This window comes from Hemiscyllium ocellatum, chromosome 21, assembly GCF_020745735.1.
Source record: "Hemiscyllium ocellatum isolate sHemOce1 chromosome 21, sHemOce1.pat.X.cur, whole genome shotgun sequence".
Taxonomy (NCBI): domain Eukaryota; kingdom Metazoa; phylum Chordata; class Chondrichthyes; order Orectolobiformes; family Hemiscylliidae; genus Hemiscyllium; species Hemiscyllium ocellatum.
Genome location: NC_083421.1, coordinates 43967132 through 43993500, shown reverse-complemented (window position 1 = coordinate 43993500; position 26369 = coordinate 43967132). Strand labels below are relative to the sequence as shown.

At 41.2% G+C, this 26369-nt stretch overlaps 1 protein-coding gene across 1 annotated transcript in view; it reads right to left on the bottom strand.

The window, feature by feature from the left end:
• LOC132825847 (serine/threonine-protein kinase Nek6-like) overlaps positions 1-24671 on the bottom strand; it is a 277685-nt gene extending 253014 nt beyond the window's left edge. The window contains exon 1 of the mRNA XM_060841397.1: positions 24566-24671. The gene's annotated coding sequence lies outside the window, so the exon portion shown is untranslated. The remainder of the gene's footprint in view (positions 1-24565) is intronic.
• Positions 24672-26369: the final 1698 nt, after the last annotated feature.

Here is a 26369-nt window from a genome sequence, read left to right as displayed (position 1 = left end):
GACTAGAATTGCCTTGTATTGTTTCCTGGTTGGGCATGGGGCAGCATTCAGATTTTGGCTGGATTTGAGCTTTGCAGGGAATTAAAGCAGTTGAAAGGTATAAGTAAAGAAAATAGTATAAGGCATGTTAACTTTCTATATGAGACAAAGGGCACTGGGGGTCAATTTTGCCGTCTCACAATTGGCCTGGCGGTCATCAGCTAACTCCGAAGATCAAATGCAAGATCTGCTCTGAGTGGTATTGTAGCAGACCAAGCATTCACTTTATCACGATTTGGCATTTTGTGACAGAATGCTTGGCTTAGTTCTGTATCTACTAAAAGAATGGTCAGAAGTCACACAACATCAGGTAAGAATCCAACAAATTTATTTGAAATCACAAGCTTTCAGAAAACTGCTCCTTGACTTCACCTGATGAAGGGACTACGCTCCAAAAGCCTGTGATTTCAAATAAACCTGTTGAATTATAACCTGGTGTCATGTGACTTCTGACCTTGTCCACCTCTGTTCAGCACTGATCCCTCCATATCATGGCTATGAAAAGAATCTTCTGAGAAAAACAGTGACACTGGGTTAGCTGACCACAGGCAGCTGTTCCAGCGGGAGTGTCATTAGCACTGGACTCTTTCAAAAATGTAGCCCTATGTGGATCAAGCTTCTCTGTGATCACCCAGTAGTTCAACAGCGTGCACATGAGGAAGAGCTATTAAGGTGTAATAACAGGATTTTCGATAACCTTAAAGCTGTAATCTGGATTTAAACAGAGCCTTTGAAACAGGAAAAGAAGGACTTGCATTTATACAGCACCTTTCACATCCACCAGGTATCCCAAAGGACTTTCCAGCCAATTAAGTGTTTACAAGTGTGATCACTGTTGGAATGCAAAAAAATGTGACCATCAATTTGCATACAGCCACTCCCACCAATAGCAAATTGATTAAAACCGGGGATAGTCCATTTTGGCGATGGTGACTAAGAGATAAATATTGGTCACAACATTGGGGACCAGTTGCTCTTTAAAGAGGAAAGATGTTGATGGTTGAATCAACAATGTTCTTTCCAACATGTGATTGACCAAGACTCTCTCTTTCTCTTCACACCTTCCATTGTCGTGTGTTGGAAGAGTGTGAAGGTTGTTTGACTGTGTTATGAACCATCAAGTCCTGACTCAAACCTGAAGTTCCTGCCTCTGATAGAGGGACAGAATCCACTGCAGCACATCTTCCCTAACAGCAAAGGACAGGATGGAGTTTACACACAGACAATAACCAGCAAATCAAAAATCGTAAATAAATTAAACTCATTTGATGCTTTTGTTGACTTGGGAAGGTACCTTTGCTAGATCCCACAGTTCAGAACGAACAAGAACAATTTTCACACAGATCACAATACACTTAACCTAAAAAAAGCGCACACATTTCAGACATATTTGTAGAGATGTTATGATTTTAATGGAAGAAGATGCTCTAAAACTTTTAATACTCTGATGGTAACTTGGCCTTTCGAAAAATAGACATGAAAGGTACAACATTAAACCACTCTGGCAGAAAAATCAATGATTCTACTGCAGAGGAGCAAAGGATTTTTCTTCTGGCTTCATAAGGAAAATTCTTCAAAATGGAAGCAATTAGGCTATCTGTGGTCTTGGTTCCCCTGGATTATGGCAAGGTGAATGATAGAGTTGGGCGAGATGCCTGGTGAGCCCCAGCTCATCATCAAGGCCATCTCCTTGCATTTTGTGCGCTTTTCTCCAGTGGCAAGGTTCTTGCCAGGTAGCAGTGAGTTCCTGATGGACATTTACAATTGCTTGTTAAATGCTTTGATCACAACCAAACTCATGGTGGGTTGTGATCTTACCAAATTTGCCAAACAAACTACCTTTTGGGAAAACTCAACATGGAAACCAGAGTGAGTTCTTGATGGGTTCAACACTTCACTTGCTCCAAACGACCTCCATTTTGAACTTCATGAACATTTTGCTCACACTCCATGGGCACAAACCGTGCACAACCAATATTGGCTGCCAACATGTGCCAGTCTCTATGAGCTCTTACAGCATATCTCCAATCCATTTATCGTGCACATCTGCTGCACAGGCAGCTCTCAGCATAATTCTGCAGCAAGACACAGTGCACTGGGGGAAATGCACCCAGCTCATGGCCTGGACCAGGCTGCACCTCTGTGCTCTTCACTCGCTGAGTTCACAGCACAGCCTTGCCTTTTTGCACAATGCTTCCTCCGCCAGTGATATCAGGGACATATTACTACTGTCTTGCTGTGCCACTTAGCGCAGAGATAAAGCCACAAAGCTTGCCCTAGTTGCCAACAAGCCTCAGTCAATTTGAGGGGGTAGCTTTTGCTCTGGAAATTCTGGGACAGTAAGTCAAGAACCATCTCCTATGCAAGCCCAGGTTTCTCTTAAGGCAGTCCATTCCAGGATCTTCTCAATGTAAGGGTGGAGGAGTGGAGTGACAGCAGCACACCATACACTTCGACCCTATTGTGGGCTGTTTTGCTCCTGGAATGAGAGAGAGGCAAATATTGTGGGAGATAAAAAGTAGGTAGTATGGCTTTCACTATTGGTGGGAAGTACTCAAAAGTATGCAGCACAAATAACATGCAGAGTTAGTGGTGCTAGGGTTGGGGTCGGTGAGGGTGAGTGGAGAAGATGTTGTGGGTAATAGTGAGAGAATGGTAGAGCATGAGCCTTGGCGAAAGATGGAGCCAGTAGTAGAGGCAGAGTGAGTGACTGCGAGGTATTGGAGAGAACATAGTGGCACTGGTGAAGTGGAGAAGGGCATTGGTCTTCTTCCTACAGCATTGTGTGTTCCTTCAGACAGCTGAGACTGCTCTAACCTGGCTCACTAATGTGCTTTAGGGAAGGAAATCTGCCATCCATGCCTTGTTCAGGCCTACATGTAACTCCAGACTCACAGCAATGGTGATTGATTTTTTTACTGCCCTCTGAAGTGGCCATGGGTAGATAGACAACAAATGTAAGTTTTGCCAGTGACAACCATGTCCCATGACAGAATACTTTGAAATGTTTGTGTTGATAAATGCAGTTAACTACAGGAAAAAAAGCATAACTATACGGTGAAGTCATACTAAAGTCTTCACATGGTAGTGAAAGACAGTTGAATTATATAGTTCTTAAACCACAACAGGTTTCGACCAGAATTTAGTGTCATCCTATCTTACTTCATTTAATCCAATCAGCACCTTAAACCTGAAAGTTCCCAACAGGACTAAACACAGGAGATGCAGGAAAGATGTTCCTGATGGTGGAGAGGAGTCTAGAACCAGGACTCACCATACAAGGATATGGGCCAAAACATTTAGGATTGAGATGAGGAGAAATGTCTTCACCCTGAGAGTGGTGAGCCTGCGGAGTTCACTACCACAGAAAGTAGGCAAGGCCAAAACATTTGATTCCGAGAAAGAGGTGGACATAGCACTTGGAGCTAAAGGGATCAAAGGATATGGTGGAAAAAGCAGATAGGTTCTTGAGTTGGATAATCAGTCATGGTCATAATCAAAGGTGGAACAAGTTCAAAGGGCCAAACAGCCTAGCCTCCTCACTATTTTTTTAGATTAGATTACTTACAGTGTGGAAACAGGCCCTTAGGCCCAACAAGTCCACACCGACCCGCCAAAGCGCAACCCACCCATTCCCCTATATTTACCGCTGCCCCTAACACTATGGGCAATTTTTTAGCATGGCCAATTCACCTAACCTGCACAGTCCAAAGATGTGCAGGTTAGGTGAATTGACCATGCTAAATTGTCCATAGTGTTAGGTAAGGGGTAAATGTAGGGGTATGGGTGGGTTTCGCTTCGGCGGGTCGGTGTGGACTTGTTGGGCCGAAGGGCCTGTTTCCACACTGTAAATCTAATCTAATCTAAATTTTTGGACTGTGGGAGGAAACCGGAGCACCTGGAGGAAACCCACGCAGACACGGGGAGAATGTGCAAACTCCACACAGACAGTTGCCTGAGGCAGGAATTGAACCCAGGTCTCTGGCGCTGTGAGGCAGCAGTGCTAACCACTATGCCACCATGCCGCCCAATCTTTACATTTCCCATTCTGCACTTACTAACTTCCTCTTCAATGCATTTGCTCCTAACAAAACCCTGTGACAGTAAGTTCCACATTCTCTCAACCCTGAAAAATGGTTTCTCTTTGTTATCAGCTATAATCTTATCACCTTTCTATATCTTAATTTATGTAATACTCCTGTTCTTTGTTAATAATCAGTCTTTCTGTTTCTTCAAATCCTCACTAAGCTGAGAGACAAGCAAAAGGCATAATATCTTCCCTTAAACACTGTGGCATGAATCTTTGCCTTTAATGAACATTTAAATTATTTTTGGAAACTACAGCAGCCATGTCTCAATGCTCCTAAATAGTATCGGTGACATTTATTGAAAAATGCAGAAGGCCAGAAATTTAGCCTGGCAAGGAATGAATGGCTCCATTATTCTTCTCAAATTGTACTCCTCTCGAGAAACTTCTGTGCTGAAAGTCAGATCTCAGCAGGAATGCTTCTTGTATTTATCACCAACTTGGCTGTCAAGGAATTTTAATGACTTGTTCCATATCCAAACAATCCTTATTTCCCCAGAATGAATGTTAATCTGAATCAGGAGTTGTTGAAGTGGAGCTATACAGCGTGGTAAATGAATAGTGGACATACTGCTCTTTAGAGAACCAGTTGTTCACAGAGAAGCTTTTAATTATCATTTACAAAACTGTTGTGTTACGAACATCGAAACACAACACAAAATACAACTGTTGAATATACAATGGTATATTCTTAAGTCTTGGGCCTATCTCAGTTCACTGTATGATATGCAAGAAGGTAAACTAAACTTTAACATGATTTGGAGATGCCGGTGTTGGACTGGGGTGTACAAAGTTGTGTGGTGTTGTGTGATTTTTAAGCTTTAACAAGGGTGATAGATAGTTTTCGGTAAGTAATCAGCTCCGGTGAGTATTTCTGCAGGATTGATTGTGCTGTCACACAGGGTACTTTGAAACAGTACTGACAGTGTTAAATAGGCTGCTTGCACATACAGTAAAATGCCTGCCTTCTGCAAACGGAATCTTATATGTTCCTCAGACCGATGAATTGTCTCAGCTTACCTGCAGCTTTTCTGAAGCATCTCAGCTTGGCAGGACGTCCATCACCATAGGTGAGGAGTCAGTGCTTCCCAGCCAAAGGAAGAGTTGCTGGGGATGGGTGCTGTTTAAAGGGGCAATAAAGACAGGAGCTAAAGTGATACTGTGCAGAAGAAGCAGCCCATTTGATCAATTGCTCCTGTGCCGGCCCCTTGAACAAGCTTCACAATTAGGTTCACTTTCCATTCTCCAATGCCCCACAAATGTTTCTTCTTCCAGTTTTTATCCAAGTCCTTTCTGGAAGTTACGTTGAGTCCATTTCCAGTGCACATTCAAGCTGTGCTGTGAAGATCACAAAAACTCACCACATTAAAAACAAAATCTTCTTCTCATTTCAACATCGGGAATATTTTCCTGTTTCACACCATTTTCAGCAATGCAGCTACATTTGGAAGACACATTGTTTGATATGTGCAACAACTAGACACATAAAAACAATTATATACCATAATAAGTAAAATAAAATGCAATTAGAATGTAAATTATGCTTAGAATTAAGAGTACTGAGGGCTAGTGTAATTGCTCAAACAGTAGAGCCTAAATAGACAAGCAGGAGATTGGAAGAACGCAGCAGGCCAGGCAGCATCAGAAGGTAGAGAAGTGTAACCCTTCTTTAGGACTGGGGCATCAGACTTACAGTTTCAAATCAAATACATTTTACCTTCTAGTATGTTATGACTGGCTTGTGTTTGGTATCATGGGGACAGTTTTCAAAGCACTCATGTAAAGCCCTCCTTGCTTATGGGGACTGCTTTCCGATGAATGGCTGTTTGAAATTTTTAAGGAATTTCCCCACTTTGGTCTTAAGTCAGTCCACCTCTCTGGCCTTTGAGCTCAGTTGAGATGGTGAAGATGGAAAGGTGAAGTCACCATAGTCCCAGGGGACTCCAGGGCTGCACTCTCAGAGTGAGAAAGAAAAAGAGAGAGAGAGGGGACTAGTGGTGGTTTAACCTGAGGGTCACCATGCCTCAGGCAAGAGGTGAAGTCAAGATCGTAGGGAATTCATGAGAATCCGGTCAGTGCAGGAACTGGAGAGGTGCTGGTGGTATTGTTGTGCATCGAAAACCAGTCGTCCAGTCAACTGAGCTAACTGACCCCTGAATAAAGGCACAGCTGCCAATCTTGAGTCAGATAATAGAAGGCCTGAGTTGGAGGAACACAAATTACTTAAAGAGCTGCCAGTGTTACAAAAGCAATGAGGGATGGGAATATGGAGAGTTATGAAAAGGAGAATGAAAATTTTAAAATTCAAGGCTTTGGTGGATTGGGAGCATTTGTTGGTCAACGACAGGGAGCAGGATTTTGACTTTGTTGCAAAATGAGATTTGTTTACTTTTTGAAAGAAGGAAGATGGGAGTTTCGTCTGGGAAGAGTTGTAGTGATTGAGTCTACAGGTAAGAAAGTTATCAACAATTGTTTCAGTCATCACTGGATAGAACTGGGTCAATGTTGCAGAGATTGAAACTAGGCAATCTCCATGAGAGAAAGGAAAGGGTCTGAAGTTCACCTCAGGATCAAATTGGTAATGGAAACATAGAATTACAGAAAGGTTAAAGCACATAAAGAGACCTTTCAACCCATTATGTCTGTGCTAGGTCAGTACAAAAAGGTCACCATGGATATCCAATCCCTCTACACCTCCATCAGCCATGACCAGGGCCTCCAAGCCCTCCATTTCTTCCTCTCCCGACGTCCCCAAAGATACCCTTCCACCGGCACGCTCATTCGTTTGGCTGAACTGGTTCTCACCCTTAACGATTTCTCCTTTGAATCCTCCCACTTCCTCCAGACCAAAGGGGTAGCCATGGGCACCCGTTTGGGCCCCAGCTATGCCTGTCTCTTTGTCGGCTACGTAGAACAGTCCATCTTCTGTACTTACTACTTCCCACCTCTTCCTCCGCTACATTGATGACTGCATTGCCGCCACCTCGTGCTCCCCCGAGGAGATTGAGCAATTCAACAACTTCACCAACACATTCCACCCCGGCCTTACATTCACCTGGACCAGCTCTGACACCTCCCTCCCTTTCCTGGATTTCTCCATCTCCATTAATGATGACCGACTTGACACTGATATTTTTTTACAAACTCACCGACTCCCACAGCTATGTGGATTACACCTCTTCCCACCCTACCTCCTGCAAAAATGCCATCCTGTTTTCCCAATTCCTTCGCCTCTGCCGCATCTGCTCCCAGGGGGACCAGTTCCACCACAGAACACACCAGATGGCCTCCTTCTTTAAAGACCGCAATTTCCCCTCCCATGTGGTTAAAGATGCTCTCAAATGCATCTCGTCCACATCCCGCCCGTCTGCCATCAAACCCCACCCATCCAACCGTAACAAGGACAGAACCCCCCCCCCCCGCCCCCTGGTATTCACCTTCCACCCCACCAACCTTCGCATAAACCATATAATCCGACGACATCCAAATGGACCCCACCACCAGGGATATATTTCCCTCCCCACCCATTTCCGCTTTCTGCAAAGACCGTTCCCTCCGTGACTACCTGGTCAGGTCCACGCCCCCCCTACGACCCACCCTCCCATCCTGGCACCTTCCCCTGCCACCGCAGGAGTTGCAAAACCTGCGCCCACACCTCCTCCCTCACCTCCATCCAAGGCCCCAAAGAAGTCTTCCACCTCCATCAAAGTTTTACCTGCACATCCACCAATATCATTTATTGTATCCGTTGCTCCCGATGCAGTCTCCTCTACATTAGGGAGACTGGAGACCTCCGAGCAGAGCGCTTTAGGGAACATCTCCGGGACACCCGCACCAATCAACACCACCGCCCTGTGGCCCAACATTTCAACTCCCTCTCCCACTCTGCCGAGGACATGCGGGTCCTGGGCCTTCTCCACCGCCGGTCCCTCACCACCCGATGCCTGGAGGAAGAACGCCTCATCTTCTGCCTCGGAACACTTCAACCCCAGGGCATCAATGTGGATTTCACCAGTTTCCTCATTTCCCCTTTGCCCACCACACCCCAGCTCCAACCTTCCAGCTCAGCACCGCCCTCATGAGTTGTCCTACCTGCCTATCTATCTTTCCACCTATCCAGTCCACCCTCCTCTCTGACCTATCACCTTCATCCCCACCCCCATTCATCCCATTGTACTCTTTGCTACCTTCCCCCACCCTCCTCTCTGACTTACCACCTCCATCCCCACCCCCATTGTACTCTATGCTACTTTCTCCCCACCCCCACCTCCCTCTCATTTATCTCTCCACTCTATTCCTGATGAGGGGCGTTTGCCCGAAACATCGGTTTTCCTGCTCCTCAGTTGCTGCCTTACCTGCTGTGCATTTCCAGGACCACTCTAACCCAGTATTAAAGTAATTCAGTTAGTACCATACCCTTACCTTATACCTATAGCTCTGAAAATTCTTCCTCTCCAGGTAATAATCCAATGTTGCAAATATTCTAGTTCAACCTGAGGTGACAAACTGTGCCTCCTTCAGGTTTGGCTACAATGCAAGCAATCTGACAACAAGATAGGCAAGGTCTTGAGATGTAGCTGTGCAATATCAGTGTACATATCGAACCTGATTTAATCTTAACTGATGTTAAGATCAACACGTAGCTCAGAATTACGAGTCAAGAAACAGATTTTTGGCTGACTCAGAATGATGCCGTAGGGTTCAGAAAAGACACTATTACAGGAGCTTTTATGACTACAAGTAGGTACATCAGATTGGAATCAAACAAATGCAGTTAAACTCAATTGTAAAAAAATGGAGCAGTTCCATTAGAGGAAGCGGACATTGATAAGGCAGTAAAGAGATTGGGATGAAAGAGGAGGGAAAATTTAAAAGAGTCACTGTTTTATATAATGTTGTTTCTAACTCAGACGCAGTTTCAGTGTTATGCTGGAGTAGTTCAAGTTTGGAGTTGTGGGATAGATAGGCACAATTTTGAAGGTGAAAGTACATTGAAGGACTTTAGTGAGGAAGCAGAGATGGAATCTGAAATAACAGTTTGTGAGGCCAGAGGGACCAAGGGTGGATTTTTTTTTGAGAGGTGGTATTAAATGCCAGCAGTTCTGAAGGGGAGGGGTTTGAAGGGGAGGAATCAGCCTCTGAGGATGAGCCTTAGACAAAATGTGAAACAACAATTTACAAATTCTACACTGGCAAAAGTAAAACAGTATAGTAGTATGTAACAGTTAAACCAAATATCTTCTCATTATCTGCAGGCTCCATTAAACAAAAACACAGAACAGTTTATTCTTATTGAATTAAACTGCAGTGCTGCCTAATCATAAAACATGCTCATCCTTTACTCAGAATGTAATGGCTCTCTCTTTCGTTACCTATTTATGAATCTATTCCATAACCTTTTTCTTTACAAACCTATTTTCACCAGATTTATGTTAATTTTCAGTTTCTTTGAAATGCAGGTAAATTATATTTTGTTCCAGTTCATATACATACATATAAAATATAATTTTAAATGGTGCAGAGTTTTCATACTTTGTAACACAAGCAAACCAATCTTAAAAAGCTGGCTGTTCCTCAGCTTTGAATTGAAAGCAACAAAACACATTCCAATCCACAAAGTTTCCTGAACAGTTTTGGATCGTACCTTACAACTGGTTTTAAAAAGGTTATTAATAAATACAGTTCCACTTTAGCCATAAAGCCATCTATTATATGTTTGTACTGTGCATTCCACAATTTAATACTCTGGTATATCACTGGAATTATGATAAACGCCATCATGTGTCATCCTTGAGTCAACCAATTATAAAATGTTTATAGTCTGACATTCATCCAAAGGTTTTGTCACAGTAAGTCATTTTCACCTTTCAGTGCTTGGGTGGTAAAATAACGGAAGGCACCTGCCACACATTCCACAAAATGCCTCATTTCCTGACACTCATTTTCCTCTGGCAGGTTCTATAAGATACAGGTAAGCCCCTATGTCAATTTATGATACAAAGGGTGAAGGAGAAAGTGGTTCCATACCCATTTCAAAATGCCATACATCAAATAGATGTACACAGTTCTTTGAGTTAGGACAAGAACTGTCTTTTCATACTGGGATCTTTTGCTGTGGAGACATAAATTTACAAGGAGCTACAATTGCCTTCTTACTTACCTCAGGGGTATATCCACAATTACAAATTTGTCCATTTAAATCACTTCAGCACAAGACTTTTGCAGGGCATGTAAAGAACAGGCAATTTTATACACAATTCAGTTTTAACTTTAAAACATCTCCAGGGTGCTTCATTCTCCAGCCCACCCATCAATAGTGCCATAGGAGAACTACTAGCAGTTAATTATTTCAGTACATCAGCTCTGATATGATTTATTTGCTCCCATATTCCCACTGTGTAACAATGTACAACAAAAGAAAGAACTTCCATTTATATATTATTTATGTTTCTGAGAACATCTCAACGCATTTCATATATTATTGTTGTTTTGTAAGGAAAAATAAAGAGTCAGTACATTGCATGTCTCATAAAATGCAGTGAAGTGAAAAGTCAATTCATCGACCTTTGGAAGATTATTTGAACAAAGAGGTTGGTCAAGACACAGGAAAGACTTCTGAACGGTACAATGGAATATCTAATAATCATTTGAACAAAATGTCACCTTTTAGGTATGTAATTTTTCTTCAAGCTACAATGGTGGTGTTTTTCATGGTCAGATCCTACTCTTTTCCTTTAAATATTTTTTTTAAGTTCAGTGTGTTCTATTCATTTTTCAATCAAACCCAAATATTAAACCAGTTATCATTACTGGACTATTAAGTGATATAAAGAAACATTCATGTCACTCAACTGCCAAGCAATGACCATCTCCAACCAAAGAGAATCTAACCATCTCCCCTTGACATCTGACAACATTGCCATTACGTAATAACCCATTGCTAACATACTGGCATCCCTATTGATGAGAAGCATAATTGGACCGGCCACTTAACTACTGTGGTCAAATGGCCAAGCGCAAGTGATTCCTTTCCTGATACTCCAAAGCCTGTCCGCCATCTATAAGCGCATAATCAACAGTACTCAGGAAGATTGACATTAACCAAGACAGAGGAACCCACTTAACCAACATTACATTCACCAACATTAAAAAAAAGCTCCCTCCACTAGTGCAACATACGTATAGAATGCACTATTTGCTCTAGAGGATTCGCTGCAGGATCTCTTTGGCAGTACCTGTCAAATGAATGACTTCCAGTAGCTAGAAGGACAAGGACAGCAGAAACATGGAACATCAACACTTACAAGACACATCATCCTGACTAAGAAATTTGTTGTCATTCCTGTTGCAGAGTCAAAATACGACCTAACAGCTCAATGCAAGTTTATTCACCACACAAAATTACTGAAGTAATTCAAGGAGGCATCTTAATACCACCTTCTCAAGGGCAATGAATAATAGGCAATAAGTGTTGACCTTGAGCGGCAACACTTTGTTTCTTCATATGATGCTGGCACCCAATCTATGTCTCACATTCATTGAACAGGCAGAGCCCTCTATTCCCTTTGTTTATGGTCTGCAGAGGTACTCCTCTTCGTTCCTGGACTAATTTGGAATTCTTACATGTGTTTTATCATCAATATAGACAGCTCAAGAAAGTGTGCTGCTGAGATTAATAAACAGGAGTCATGAAGATGGTTCAGAACTACAAATTACTGATGGACATACTCAACTTTTGGACAAGAGAGGTGTTTCTTTAAAAAAAAACAAAGACAGCAAGCCAAGTCTCACTGATAGTCTAACTTCTAAAAATGGAATTAACTGAATGATTAAAGATTCCACCTTGTGTAAACCCCCAGAATGTCAAATATTATAGGATGCCAAGGAAGCTTCAAAGAGGGAGACTTCAAAAGGCAGAGGTGCCTACACAGAGATACAGGGGAAATGAATCCTGAGATCAAGGTGATGCAATTACCTCCTCAGCAGGAAAACACCTCCTCCAGGTTCTATTCCAGACTGTGGACATGAGACAAAATACATGATTATGCAATAACTTTCCATGACTATACAAAAATGTAGTTATAACCAACTGCAACCTTTGGTCAGTGTGTGTTAGTGGGCTGATGTGCTGGTGTGGACCAGCCTGCAGGTAAGAAGCAAAGAAACTCTCTCATTCTGAGTATTAGAAGCCAGTCAGCATGGAAGGAAACAAGAGAAATGAATTTCAACAAACCTGCAAAGACAAGAATCTCAAAACCAAATGCTCAACTACTAACACGACCAGGTGTCAACCAACATAATGGCTTTAGATATTCATGAATAACTCACGGACTAATCAATATAATTTTAGCTTGTTAAAAAAATTTGTCATTTATAATCAGTGAGTATATGTGTTTATTTTTATTTCTTCTCATACTTAGCAACTCATAAACCCACAATTTCAAGTTTAAATTAGTTCCTTTAAAAATGTAAATTCACTTAATCAGAGAAGATTGCATCCACAAACATAGAACATAGAACATTACAGCGCAGTACAGGCCCTTCGGCCCTCGATGTTTCGCCGCCCTGTCATACTAATCTGAAGCCCATCCCACCTACACTATTCCATGTACGTCCATTTGCCTGTCCAATGACGACTTAAATGCACTTAAACTTGGCGAATCTACTACCAATGCAGGCAAAGCATTCCATACCCTTACTACTCTCTGAGTAAAGAAACTACCTCTGACATCTGTCTTATACCTATCCCTCCTCACTTTAAAGTTGTGCCCCCTCATGTTTGCCATCCCTATACTTGGAAAAAAGCTCTCCCTGTCCACCCTATGTAACCCTCTGATTATCTTGTATGTCTCTATTAAGTCACCTCTCAACCTTCTTCTCTTTAACGAGAACAGCCTCAAGTCCCTCAGCCTTTCCTCGTAAGACCTTTCCTCCATACCAGGCAACATACTAGTAAATCTCCTCTGCACCCTCTCTCAAGCTTCCACATCCTTCTTATAATGCGGTGACCAGAACTGTACACAATACTCCAAGTGTGGCCGTACCAGAGCATTTTACAGCTGCAGCATAACCTCCTGGTTCCGGAACTCAATCCCTCTATTAATAAAGGTCAAAACACTGTATGCTTTCTTAACAACCCTGTCAATCTGGGGTCAACTTTCAGGGATCTGTGTACATGACAACGAGATCTCTCTGCTCATCTGCACTCCCAAGAATTCTACCATTAGCCTAGTACTTTGCATTCCGATTACTCTCTGGCCAAAGTGTATCCCCTCACACTTGTCCACATTAAACTCCATTTGCCACCTCTCAGCCCAGCTCTGCAGCTTATTTATGTCTCTCTGCAACCTACTACATCCTTCATCACTATCCACAACTCCACCGACTTTAGTGTCGTCTGCAAATTTACTAAACCACCCTTCTAAGCCCTCATCCAGATCGTTTATAAATATGACGAATAGCAGGGGACCCAACACCGACCCTTGCGGTACGCCACTAGTAACTGGAAAGAAGCTGAACTTTTAAATTAACCTTGTTGCAGCCAATGAAGAGGTGGGTGGAATGAATAAAGAAAGGAGCCAGTACCTCCCTCCTCATGTGGGAGCATCATAATTTTGGATAATTAGTTGTAAAATATGTCTTTGGAGTGAAAAACAGTTTTTCAACTTTAGACAAGGTGAGCTTTTAATCCATATTGGATATATGAAGACAACATGCTTATATCTCAGGGTAAAATAACAATTCAGTTACAGGGCAGCACTGCTCACTGAGATTCAGTTGTCCAATCACAAATGGTGTATCAAATTAAAACGATCAAATAAGTCAAAGACGGGTGGTAGGGATACACCATCCCAGAACCATTTGTATTGAAACACTCTTTAATGTGATCCTGAGCTCCCACTTTGATGCGACAAAAGCAACAACATAACCTTACTGGCAAAACAAGCAGCAGATACTTTCTGCTCCATTAATAGAACTCAAATGGGTGGCACGGTGGCACAGTGGTTAGCACTGCTGTCTCACAGCGCCTGAGACCCGGGTTCAATTCCCGACTCAGGTGACTGACTGTGTGAAGTTTGCACGTTCTCCCTGTGTCTGCGTGGGTTTCCTCCGGGTGCTCCGGTTTCCTCCCACAGTCCAAAGATGTGCGGGTCAGGTGAATTGGCCATGCTAAATTCCCCTTAGTGTTAGGTAAGGGGTAAATGTAGGGGTATGGGTGGGTTGCGCTTCGGCGGGTCGGTGTGGACTTGTTGGGCCGAAGGGCCTGTTTCTACACTGTAAGTAATCTAATCTAATCAAATGGTTAATTTTCCACAAGGGATTGATCTCCAGAATGTTTATATGATGGCATGTGGAAGCAAAATATTCTCAGAACTTTGAGTTTAAATTTTGACCATTATTACAGATTTAAATCTCTCATCACTAGATCCCAGTCTTAGAATGGTTTAATTAACAACACTGTGGCAGTACCTTCATCACACAGACATAATGGTTTGAGAATGTTCACCACTACCACGTACTCAAGAGCAACTAGTGTTAGGCAATAAATGTCAGCTCTGCCAAGATGTCCTTGTTCTAAAATTGATTTTTTTTCAAGAATTCTTCAGTTCCACTGCATTTCCAAATTGAATAATTTCATCTCACATTTTGTCTGTGTGACGTGTCACACAATTTGGACCTACAGTATGAACTAAGGGACACAAAACTTTGCACAAGAATTACAGTTGTAACACATGTAAGCATTTTAGTTTGTGATCCCTTAATTTGTCAAGAGATTACGCTGGAAATGTATTTGTCTTCTGTCACTATGACAGTCATAATTAATGAATACCAAAGACAAATTTTCATCTTCTATAAACATAATGATGAATTATTGCCCAACTTATAGTGTAATATAAATTCACATGGGTGTGTGTTTTCAGCTGTTGTGTGCTGGTAACTCTGATGTAGTTTAATACTTCCTCTGACACCAGTGCTCTGTCTGGAAACACAACGCAGGAGATTTGCATCAGCTTGGTATAAGGTTGACCTGCTGTGAATCCCCTCCACATTTCAGTTATTAATCAAATGTCAACTTTGGGGTTGTGCAGGTAATTTAAAACCTCCCACCAGTACTGCAGAATCAGGCACTGCTCAGTGTAAACCCTGGAGAAAGATCTAATTCAGTTTGGTTCAGCAGGACCTGAACTGTGCAGTATCTCTGTGGAACTTGGCCATCAAAGAGGTTTAAGGTAACACTGGAGTCAAACAGCTGTAATCGCTGAAGATTAATGCCGAAGATGAACATGAGAGAAGTCCAGCTGCTTGCAGTTAAGCCAGTGGATAAATAACATGTTGCAATGTACAACTGCAGTTCCTTCCCAGGAAATGTTAGTTCCAGATGCCAAATGCCACATTGACACAACTGTACACTATAGTACAATAAAACTTGAAATAATGTTTGGTATAATCATTAGATGATTGAAAACATTCATGAACAAAAATTGCATTGTAAGCTTTTTAATTACATTTTAATTTATTTAAATATTCAGCACATTACACTAATGAAGGGAATAATCAACATGATACAAGTCCTCTCTCAGCAGCATGTTTGTCACAAGTGAAATGTTCTAAACGTCACTGAAGTGTAAGCGTAACTTTAACTTTGTACACTTTTCCAGATGAAGAACTTGCCAAAATGTAAATGGCTGCACGCTTGGTACTGATAAGGACCATTTGAGACCACAAGGGGTCAGCCCAGCCCTGCCCTTTTACACTTTATTGGTCAGAGCATTGAGTACAGGAGTTGGGACGTCATGTTGTGGCTGTACAGGATGTTGGTTAGGCCACTGTTGGAATATTGCACGCAATTCTGGTCTCCTTCCTATCGGAAGGATGTTGTGAAACTTGAAAGGGTTCAAAAAAGATTTACAAGGATGTTGCCAGGGTTGAAGGATTTGAGCTATCGGGAGAGGCTGAATAGATTGAGGCTATTTTCCCTGGAGTGTCGGAGGCTGAGGAGTGACCTTATAGAGATTTATAAAATCATGAGGAGCATAGATAGGATAAATAGACAAAGCCTTTTCCCTGAGGTGGGGGAGTCCAGAGCTAGAGGGCATAGGTTTAGGTGAGAGGGGAAAGATATAAAAAGCGCCTAAGGGGTGATAGTTGTATGGAATGAGCTGCCGGGGTAAGTGGTGGAGGCTGGAACAATTGCAGCATTTAAAAGGCATGTGGATGGGTAGAGGGATATGGACCAAGTGCTGGCAAATGGGGCTAGATTAGGTTAGGATTATCTGGTCAGCATAGATGAGTTGGACCAAAGGGTCTGTTTCCATGCTGTACATCTCTATGACTCTAAGTTACTCTAGGCCATAGTAAGGGTCTAATGCACAGGGGTACAAGCCATGGCCAATAGTGGAACCAGTGTATTGTTTGTCGCGACGCCAGAAGAGCTACTTATTGCTTATTGGTGGAGGATCCTTCGGGAAAAGTCTCTTCCAAGCACATTTGAGAAAGCAACAGCAAATCACCTTATGTATTATTTTCCTGGGTTATATTACTGCTTGAAATGGAAAACTCTCAAATAGCAGTAAAGAGGAAAAATGAGCAGATATCCTGTCCTTGGGCAGATCACACTACAACAACTCAGGACAGAGTCAACATTGGGAAGGAAGGTGGGTGCCCGTCTGCATCATGGCCTCCAGTTGAAAACCCAGGTGGTCAACAAAATAGATTATACTGTTTTTTCCTCTTTGTTGAATAAATCTCGACGGAACCCTCAAGCACATTTCCAGCTGAAGAAAAACAGTAAGTATTGAAATTCTGAACAAACTATGTTGCGTTTTGACTCTGTTTTTCTCTCCACAGATGCTCCTATTCCTTCTGTGTATTTCTAGAATTTTCTAGAATTTTCTGTTTATGTTTCAAACTTCCAGGATCTGCAAGATTTTTCTTTTATAATAGAATTTCGAAAGCAGTTTGATCCAATGTCTCTTAATAATCTCAGGAATTATATTCTGGGCCCATAACTGTGTTCTGTGAAAGTTTTCTATATTTTCTAAAAACATCTAAGTATAGTTACAAGGTTCAACCCTGTTTCTTTCAAGATCTGGTTGCTATTAAGGAGTTAGATGAATTATTTTTCTTGAAGTTAAAGCACATACAAGACATAAGTTAAGTTTATCACAACTTACATAACGAAAGGTAATATTTTAACATAACATATCTTCTTATCAGAGGGTGCATCAAGAACACAAAGACTTTGAGCTTTCCTTGTTTGATTGCAGTTGAGAGTAAGCAGTTTTTCAAGAAGGGTCAATCCACAGCCAAGTTTCAAAAATTGGTGCTGAGTTCAAAAGGATACAGGAAGATAGAGCTTCCATTCAGGGAAGGTCCTGTACCAGCACGTGAAATGCTCTACTTGGTTCCAGTAAAATGCTCTACTTGGTTCTATCTGTCCACTATGTTGCAGATGACGGATCTGTCCTTGTTGCCACAGAATACTCCAAGTAGTTGGACCATTCTGTATTACCTGTTCCATGTGAAAATTTTATCAAGAAAAGCCTCTTTAACTACAAGTCCATCAGGAAGCGATCAGCATGTAGCATCCTTGAGAACCTGTGGAAAATGGAGAGGGTGGATCCTATCAAGGATCTCTGGTACATGAAGAACAAACAATGTTTGTTTGCTCCTTATATGCAAGGCCTGCACAGAACTGCTCTATTACCTGTGCACGTACATAAAGATTTTTAAGGATAAAGTATAGCTGAAAATGTGTTGCTGAAAAAGCGCAGCAGGTCAGGCAGCATCCAGGGAACAGGAAATTCAACGTTTTGGGCATAAGCCCTTCTTCAGGACTATACTTTTGCAATAAAAAAATCTGTTTACAAGCAGTTAATAAAGAGTTCTGATGCAAACATCATAGAAACAATGGTAAATATACAAGTATAGCAGGCACCCAGAGAGCTCAGGAATCCCTGTTCTGAGGAATCTCATAGATATATGTGTAGACATTCTGAGCAGATTGCTATTCCCATGGGTTTATTGCAGTTTGCTCTCAAAGACATCTCTTTTGTAAGTAAATGAGCCATTTGCTATCTCACTGCGGAACTGTTAACCAAGTGCTCTGTCATTTTCACTGCCTCTATCTTATTTGGAGGTCCACTTTCCAACACATTACACCTGATGGGAACTGGGAGATGGTTTCCAGGAGATGGCCTCATTGTGCACTTGAGGGCAATTCCTAAGCGATATTTATACATCTGAATCAATGATGACATAAAACTACTTTGCATCGGTATGAAAACTGAGTTGCAACTATTCCCTTACAAAATTTCCCAAATATTGGTTGTGGCTTTGGGCAGCATGGTGGCTCAGTTGTTAGCACTGCTGCCTCGCAGCGCCAGGGACCTCAGTTCAATTTCAGCTTTGGGCGACTGTGTGGAATTTGCACATTTTCTCTGTGTCTGCATGGGTTTCCTCCCACAGTTCAAAGTTAGATTGATTGGCCATGCTAAATTGCCCAAAGTGTGTAGGGATTTGCAGGCTAGGTGAAGTAGCCACGGTAAATGAAGGGTTACAGGAACAGGGTGGGGGGAGGGGAGGGGTGGCGCTGGGTCTGGATAGGATGCTCTTCGGAGGATTGGTACGGTCTCAATGGGCTGAATGGCTTCTTTCTACATCATATGGATTCTATGACTCTTTAGTCCCTGAAGCAATATAGTCCCATTTGCAGTTCTGGAAACCAGTTACCAAAAAAACTCACATACCCAATACACAAAGCCAGTTGATGAAGATGGAGATGTATTGAAACAATTGCTGAGTAAAAGCTAGTGAGTACAGATGTATTGTAACTGCATGGAACTCACACATTCGCTGGGGCTTGACAAACATTTTCACTTGTCTCTCCCAATTTGGCAAACTATCTGGAAATATTTGACCTCTTACTGTATGGTTTCATTTATGATCCTATTTAACACCAATAAAGGTCTATAGCTTTTGAAAAAAAAACCTGTTACATGCTTTACCATTGCAAGCTGAAAAAACATTCCCATCATATTATTTTAGAATAAGATACGAAAATTGATTTGTTACAAGATATATTTTATCACGATGCAGGATTGAATGCATTAGACATTGCCTCTTTTACTCTGGGACACGTATTCAAATCCCGCCAAATTGTTAAAATTAAAAACTTATCAGTCAGTGAGATGTCAGAGTCTTTTAAGTAAAACACTTGGATAAATGCAGTTCCCAGTTAACACAAGGTACAAAATTGTCCCAAATTGAGATTTCATTCAATGGGGCTGCCTGATATCTAGCGTTGGACATAGAGAATTGTTGTTCAGAGTAGCACTGGATTCTTTACTATTTTACGTTGAAACTGTTGTTCTTTTTGGGAGATGTTGGGCATGGAAGTTTGGTGTCCTTCCTATCAGAAAGATGTTGTGAAACTGGAAAGGGTTCAGAAAAGATTTACAAGGATATTGCCAGGGTTGGAGGATTTGAGCTATGGGGAGAGGCTGAACAGGCTGAGGCTGTTTTCCCTGGAGCGTCGGAGGCTGAGGGGTGCCCTTATAGAGGTTTACGAAATTATGAGGGACATGGATAGGGTAAATAAACAAAGTCTTTTCCCTGGGGTCGGGGACTCCAGAACTAGAGGGCATAGGTTTAGGGTGAGAGGGGAAGATATAAAAGGGACCTAAGGGGCAAATTTGTCATGCAGAGGGTGACACGTGTATGGAATGAGCTGCCAGAGGAAATGGTGGAGGCTGGTACAATTGCAACATTTAAGAGGCATTTGGATGTGTATATGAATAGGAAGGGTTTGGAGGGACATGGGCCGGGTGCTGGCAGATGGGAGTAGATTGGGTTGGGATATCTGGTCGGCATGGACGGGTTGGACTGAAGGGTCTGTTTCCATGCTGTACATCTCCATGACTCTAAATAGAGGAAGCTTTATTGTGAATTGAATTTTTATGCACAAGCTGCCCTGCGAGTGGCTGGGCCAATACAGAATACACTTAATTCTTTAGGACAAACTCACTCCTTTTGATAATCATCAGTTTTTCTGAAGTTAAATTACATTTAGTTTCACTTTCTTTTTCTTGGGCTTGGCATTGCTCCTGGTAGTGCAACACTTTGAACATGAGTTTAGGCCCTTTATTAAAGATCATTCAGCCCGCATCAATTATGTTTTTTTTTGTTCTGAAATTAATTCCAGCAATTTCTCTCATCCCTTCTTTTACCTGCACCCTAACTGCTATCAAAATGCTTAATACAAATTGGCAACACTTGGTTCTTTGGAATAATCAGATGCTGATGAATATTAAAGCTAGAGGATTAAAACCCAGATCCGTAGTGCAAAAGTTTAGCATTTAAAAATTAAAGATCTTTAATTCATTCCTGTAGCGACAATATTCCACCTGAAATTGGTCTTGTAACCCATAAAGATAATTAAGGTATTTCACCACTTCGTTGTTGGGCTAATTTATTGCTGATAGGGAATGAGAATTTGTGCATCTGTGAATTTTGTCTTCACATTTGACTTGAGTTTGACTACAGAAAGCCAGATAGTGAAAGGTGATGCTGAAGCAAATCTTTGTACAGTCTTGCATTCAATTAGAGTAAAAAATATATACCTCCACATCCACCATCACACAGTTTCAGTAAGTGAATCCTTATATACTTCTCAAAACCATAGAAGAAAATTAATCCTTGGTGGCTCGGTGTTTAACACTGCTGCCTCACAGCACCAGGGACCCAAGTTCAATTCCAGCCTCGGGCTACTGTGTGTGTGGAGTTTGCACATTCTCCCTATGAGTGCATGGGTTTCCTCCAGGTGCTCCAGTTTCGTCCCAGAATCTAAAGATATGCAGGTTAGGTGAATTGGCCGTGCTAAATTGCCCATAGTGTTCAGGGATGTGTCAGCTTGGTGTATTAGTTAAGGGTAAATGTCGACTAATGGGGAAGGGGAATGGGTCTGTGTGGATGTGTTGGGCCAAATGGCCTGTTTCCACACTGTCGGAATTCTATGATTCTAAAAGATGATAGACACTTAAATAGATACTTTGTAATGAAAAGCAAATATTCAAATAAGACTTACAAAATTTAAATTAAAATGTAATCATGGGAGAGAGGTGATGCATGCCCGCTCCTATGGTGCCCATCAGCCACGTGCCAGTGGACTCCGCATGCTCCCTCTCCAGGGATATTCAGGCATGAAGACATGTACTCAAGTGAAACCCATCTGCAACTGAAATCTCATAAATGACATACAATTAATATTGGAATTTGGTTCTTCACAAGCTGAATACAAAGCTCTGATTCCCTCTTTTGACAAAGCAAGATAATACAAATACTGCACTCCATTCCCAGCAAATCCATAAGGTCCACGACCACCTTTGTTCCAGAAAGAAGTGACAAACACTTCTATCCTATTCAACAAATTAGCTTGGCCAGGAGTATGGAATGTATCATTTTCCATTCAGCCTGACCACCTGTCTAGCAAGAATGGAGTTACATATTGAAGGAATGCTCTATTCTTGAGTGTATGCACTATCATTTTTTTTAAAAAAAGGTTGTACAAATGTAACCCCAAATTGATCTAAATTGAGTATTTGCATTTGTATTCAAAATAGTCACACTTTGAACTATTTAGCTGTTCAATTGAATGCACATGACTGCTGGTGTACTGATGGAGAGAGATGAGGTGTCCTGTTTATGGGCTTCTTTTGGTGCTCAGTTGCATAAGAAAAAGGTAAAGACCATCAGCATTTACTCGCATTCTGAGGATAGCATATTGTTTATGCATTCATTCAAAATAACCCAGGAATCAAACCAGAGCTATCTGAGTGCACCAAAGCAAGAAATATGACACTCTGTCCAGTTGGTAATCTTGCAGCACTTCTAATTCACACAAGAGATAGCATCATCAAACTGTATTTGTTAAAACGTCCCATCTCTGATTAGAACTTTATTGATAAACATTACCAATTGCGCGAAATAACAATAGTCTATTTCATTGTGGAGAAAGTGAGGGCTGCAGATACAGGAGAGTCAGAGTTGAAAAGTGTGGTGCTGGAAAAGCACATCAGGTCAGGTAGCATCGGAGGAGCAGGAGAATCAACGTTCCAGGCATAAGCCTTTCATCAGGAATTTGGTGGAAGGGGAGAGCGCTGAGAGATAAATAAGAGAGTGTGGGGGCAGAGCTAGGGGGAAGAGCTTTAGGGTAGAGGAGACGATTTGGGGCCTGCAGTGAGAGAGAGATTCGCTGAGATCCTTGTAGAAGGCGGAGGAGATTGTCTTCAAGGTGGGCATCTTAGGAGAGGTTGGCAGTAAGGTTACAATGAGTAGGAGAAAGTGGGGACTGCAGACACTCATTGTGTTCAAGTAGTTGGGGCATTCAAATTTATTTGTGTGTCAATGTATGTGAGCAGACTGAATCTGAGTTTGTTGGTTTTGGATGTACGTCTCAGTAATGTGCATTTCTATAAACAAAAACTCGCAAAGTGCCTAAGGATTGGGCTCCAGTTTGATCCTTACCCTCTTGGCTATCTGGAACGGAACAAACTCTAATGTTTGCAATGTGTGGGGCAAGAGCAAACCTTTGGCACAGCCTGTACAATATTAAAAAGTAGTTACCAGGGAAGCAGAGCTATGTGTGACACACAGTGAAAGGTATAATTAGGCCTGTTGACTGAGAGTTTTGTGTAATCAAATATTGCTTCATAGTCAGTTTGTGTAGCTTTCTGCTGAGGTTTACTGTTCAGTGGAGTAGATTATTTAGTGGGGTAGGGGGTAGGTAGAGTGTAAAGCTGAGTGCAATGCCCCAGGACCTATTCCTGGCACCTACCTACCTGCCCCTACAGCAATGATACACACGGAGACAGGTAGCTACTAGGCCAGCCCTCCTGTGCATCAATTGAGACACAATCAATAGTCACTGAAGGCCATTGTCCTGCAGTGGGTTCAGGCAAAGTCAAGAATGGAGTCTGATGACTTCTACTGCTCGAGATAGTGGTTGGGCCAAGGAGAAGCGGGTGCCTCCTTTAGGGCCAACACAGCCCTTTGGAGACTCCAACAATGAACCACCCTGAAATCGGCTGGTCATTTAACTGGGGATGAAAATGTCACCTCAAGCCATTTAATGACGCACTGTTCGTTAAGTACTTATTGGGCAAGACACCAGATTGTGCTCAGGCTCATTCACTTTGGGGAAGGGAGGACCCCGGCTGACAGGAAAATCCTGGGCTATGTCTTTCACCACCTAGCTTCTCCTTTGGGTGACGTTCCTCACCTCTTTTGTATTTTAATAAATAACCTACCTGTTTTAAGTAAATTAGGGAAGGAAATAAGATCTACACAACTCCATCCTGCCATGCAGTTGGATTATATATTGTGCAGTACCAACATGTTGTGGTTTTGGAGCTTCTTATAGCTGACAGTGAAGTAATATTTAAGTTACAACTGGTATTTTATACAACCTAATGCATTAATTCTACATGTACTAAAAAAAACCCTGGTTGACCTCCAACATTCCTTTTCGATTATTTTGTACCTGATTGCCTGACGCTGTTTCTTTTCAGTACAGTTCGAGAAACAACATTTTGATTAAATAATCTTCCTACATGTTATTTTTATTCTCGAATTCCTCTGTCACTGGGCCTCATTAGTCATAACAGTCCATAATTTTCTATGGGAAACGGTGTTGTATGATACTTTTACTATTCCCTGGAATTTGCATGAAACTGCTGCACCAGTTTAATTTGTAAAGATAAACTCAACATTGAAGTTATGTCCTGCTCATTTCATAAATCATGATAATATCTTATATAATTAATATGTGCTATATTACCGCCAAGTACATTATTACAAAATAAATATGGGGAAAAGTGCAACTGTACTGCAGAAGCTTCTCTGATTAAATATTCCTAACAGAAATGACAAGGGAAACATAAATGCAAACTTATTTACTGCTAAGCTTCTGGAAGATATTTACCAAGTGAACCTTAAAAATGCTTTACATTTCCAGTTGTACAGCGTTATTCCAATTTACAGCAACTTATCTTATGAACATTAGTCCAACAAAATCGTCATACACTATCTAATCAAAAAGTGCAATGCTTACTATAATAGTAACTTGAGAAAGTGGATTTCCACACCATAAACCACATTAGTATTGCATTCTCAGTGAGATTTGTTTGCCTACAAGTTTTTGATGCGAGACTTCAAATTCAATCTGTTGTTCAGATCCTAAGAACACTTCTCGAATCAACCAACATAAGGGTATGCAGTAGTTTGTTTACATTTTGCTGACAATAAGATCACTTTTTTTGTGCAGATACAAAACCTTAGTAAAGTATGGTGGCAAACTTTCCACATTTCAGGTCTCCTCTTTCACTTATAGCAAGCAATATTCTAATACTTGTTTTAGTCAGAAAAAGACTTTGCACTTACCTTGAAATGTGTGTCTTGTGGCAAACAGTTACCGGGTCAAACGTGAAAGTAATCAGAACTAGCAGTAGGCTTATGCAATGTGTGCACTTTAATGTAGCTCTCTCTCTTCCCTTGTACTGGTTTCTATTGGTGTTTGATGAATTCACTCCCACAGTACCTGACTGACGTGGCCTACAGGGTGGGGACTGGAATTCAACAAACCAATTGTGATAAAAGGCTTAAATACCGACATACAAAATGAGACGGTGTACTGTGTTGAAATTGCTATGGGGTGGTGAAAGGTTGTAGAGACAATAAATATGGGTAATCATAATTAGTTTGAATTTTTTGATGGTTGTGGGGCAAAATCATTGTAATGAGTTTGCGTGATTGCCTCAAAATCTTTGGATTATAAAAGTAAACTCAGCAAAAATATTGGGACAAACCAGAACCAAAACTTATCTAGAGGACCAGATAAACATTATTAAAACTCTGTGGGGTTTGTAATTTGTCCAGTTTAGCCCTATAAGTTTCAGGCTCTGAGCATTGAAGAGGAACAGGAAAGACAATGACCCCATAAAGCACACATGAAGTTAAAAATACAGTCACTTCACATGTATTACATCGAAAGGAAATGTTTACTTGTCATTTGCATCAAAACTGATAATTATGACACTGCACGAACAAGACACTTATAATTAAATTTTCAATGAATTAATGAAATACTCATCAGGACAATATTTTAGAGGTTATCTGTTTCTGGTGAGTAAGCTTTTTTACAGTGTCAATAAACTTTGCACCCTTCAAAGCCTAAGAGCTGTATTTCAACGGGGGAAAAGAAATCCTATATAAAACAAAGAACCTTCCCCTCCCCTTCAGATGGAAGGCAAAAACCCCTTCAATCCGGGAAGATCTCCAAGTCACCCGATACATTGAGCCAGGAATTTAAAAACATAAACATTGAGGCATTCAAAATGGTGAGGCAAGCATAATGAAGTTACTTATAAGTAAGAGATTCACTTTGGTTTGTTTAGGCTGCCAAAGCTGCAAAGTAACATAACCATTGCCTGGCAGTGTAGAAGCATTAACCTGTTCTCAGTTAAACAAAGCATCGGATGAAGATTAATGAAAGATGTTGAAGATGTTAATGTTTGGAAAATCTATTTGTATACTGTATTATTAAAAGTCTAGCTTAAGGTACATATATGTTATCCAAAAACTGTACTTTCAATTGTTACTATTTTGGTCACATGTTCCTTTTTCAATACATTTTTACTATGTCAACTGTCACAATGTAATATCGTTCTGACCACTAAGAATCTCTGCAGCAAGTTTTCACTGTCCCTGTTTCAGCACAGTATCCATTGTTTATTTGTAACAAGGAGAAGGAGAAGGAGATATTCATCAAATGATGTTTGGTAAAGTCACAGACGACTGACTTATTATTTTTATTATAATTCTTGTATCTGTTGGTTAAGACAATTTATAGCAACAGCTATAAATTCCTTCCTCCATTATCTTTATTAGCTTGTGGTGATCAGCACACTACGCACAATAATGTTTTAAAAACAGAAGTATTTTGATCAATAAAAATGTATAATCCAAAGCAGGATGAATGACAGACAGGAAGCTCATTCAACAATTCATAATCACTTTTCTTTTTTCTAAAAGAAATTGGAGATTTTTTCCAGCTATTAGAAGCAAGGGATGTGGCAGCAAAGTGAGTTTGGGTGGGGGCGTCAAGAAGTATTGGAGCAGTAATCCAATATTCTGCGTCGTCTTGATATACCAAACTTGATCACCAATGAGGTTGGGAATGTCCAAT